Source organism: Penaeus vannamei, chromosome 23 (assembly GCF_042767895.1).
Source record: "Penaeus vannamei isolate JL-2024 chromosome 23, ASM4276789v1, whole genome shotgun sequence".
Classification (NCBI taxonomy): domain Eukaryota; kingdom Metazoa; phylum Arthropoda; class Malacostraca; order Decapoda; family Penaeidae; genus Penaeus; species Penaeus vannamei.
The window spans coordinates 39,538,229-39,540,728 of record NC_091571.1 but is presented as its reverse complement, the minus strand read 5'-3'; positions in this window follow the sequence as shown (position 1 = coordinate 39,540,728).

The following is a 2,500-nucleotide window of genomic DNA, read 5'->3' as shown; positions in this document are numbered from 1 at the left end:
CTACTCAAGGCATTTCCATCTACTTGCGAATTCTCAACCAATTAGCAGCTTACAAGGAAGGTCTTGTGTTCACAAAGTTGGCAGGCAAAGAAGTGGCGTAAGTGAGGCGCTCGCTCGTTTGCTATGTAAACGCGAAGTGAGATATCGGATTTTTTTTCTTTCTTTTTCGAAGCTGTTGTAGGTTTTCAAAATTCGATTTATTACGTATATGAAGATAGATATTTTGTATAATTAGTCAATAACTATAAATAAAAAAGTAATATATCAGTGCGATATATCTCGACGATGAAATAGAAAAGGATAAAAAAAAAACATTCAGAAACACACACGAACTGCGTAAACAATTACTTCATGTGTGTGTCTGTGTTTAATTAGCTTTTCAATCGATCTATGAGACCGCCGTTCGCTCACGTTCCCCGGAGGCTCTCGCGACACCTCGACTCGCCCAGATCTATTTTCTGGAGTCTTTGTGTCATCTCGAAGCCTCCGATTTGGAAAGCAATTTTGGCTGCATTAATAGCGCCGGGATGGTCGGGAACTTGGCTGAATATTCGATCCATCGGAAGAGTGACGGAACGGGGGGGCTGGCTGTGCAGGAAATGGTCGGGTGGACTAGATTCTTTCATAAAAGGAACGTTGAGAGTAAATTATTTGATATTTGTGTTGGTCACAGTATGTGGAAATTGACTGTAATAGCAAAAATACCCTTTTTTCAAGAACTGCAGGCTATTAAATCAACCATATCATAATATCATTATGGTTAAGATTATCATTAATATAGTGATGTTTCACATTACAATGCAATATGATACTGCAATAAAGAGAAGAAGAATATTAACGTATGATAATGTTACGAATGACAATGACCATATCAATGACAGTAAGGCGACAGTGATGATCATAATAAAAATAACATTCATATCGCGTTTATTCATTAATTACGTCGACCATTCCTGCTGTATTTTGTTAGTTGATATCGATCGGAATCTCGATATCTGGTGGGTTTGTAGATGCAAACTGGCTCTAGAAAAAAATATTCATACTTATGCTTATTATTTCGATTACTATAATTATAGAAATAGTAATAATGATAATGGTGATAATGATAATAATGATAATAATAATGATAATAATAATTATAATAATAATAATAAAAATAATGATAATAATGAATGATTGGCCCTAGTAGAGGTATTGTTATTATTATTATTTATCGTTATCATTACTATTACTATTGTCATTAGCGTTATCTTTATTATCATATGTCATGAACATCATCTATATGGAAGACAAAAAGAAGGTAAAATTTTACCATTTGTGGAGCTTTATTCGTGGGATTTCTTGCTGCCTATAAAAATGTACACAAATTCGAATGTTTTGCTCTGGCTGTGACTCGGTACTTCGACAATGTTTATTCGTATATCTGTATTGTGATACATCTTAAAAGCACATGTTTATTATTAATCTAAATTCTTAGTTTTTATTTTAAAAAAGTGATAATAAGCAGTCTGTTAAGAGCTGAGTGGTAAATTTAGGTCACGTAGAGACATGTTGCCTTCAGAGTTAATTGTATTACGTTTTATTGTTTCCTTTGAGCCGAGAAATAAACATTAAAACCTTTTTGTATAATCTCACATCATTTTTACATGCATTTCATTATAAAATATATGTCAAATAGTCATTGATTGTCTAAATGAAGAGTTACAAAAAAAGAAATTCAAGAAGTGCTAGGCATTTCACCTACTCGGCGATGAGTCACGCATGCGCGTTGACGAGCTGAATGGGCAGGTTGGCACGCCTGTGTGGGCGGAGCTTAAACTTGAAATTAGCTGAAATTTGGCAGAAAAAAAAATAGCAAGAAATTACAGATAAGGACGGTGCGTGAATATATATATATATATATATATATATATATATATATATATATATATATATATATATATACATATATATATATATATATATACATATATATATATATATATATATATATATATATATATATATATATATATATATATATATATATGTGTGTGTGTGTGTGTGTGTGTGTGTGTGTGTGTGTGTGTGTGTGTGTGTGTGTGTGTGTGTGTAAAGGTAATAGATAAATTGCTATAGATGTGTTCTCCACACACTAAGAAGAACGAATGCATAAGGCCAATGTCGGAGAGTCCCGCGGCGATTTGATTGATTTCGACGATTCGAGCGCGAAGGAGGCGGAGGAAATTTGCAAAGGAGTTTTTCTTGGTAAGCGGGTCGGCGTAGGGAGTAGAAGGGCCTGGAAGGAGCTGGAAATGGAGGGAGAGGAGGATAGAGATGGGACCATGAAGGAGCTAGAAATGGAGGGGAAGGAGGAAAGTGATGAGACCATGGAGGAGCTAGAAATGGAGGGGGAGGAGGATAGAAATGGGACCATGGAGGAGCTAGAAATGGAGGGGGAAGGGAAGAGATGGGACTATGGAGGAACTGGGAGTGGAGGGGAAAGAAAGGGAGGTAGGAA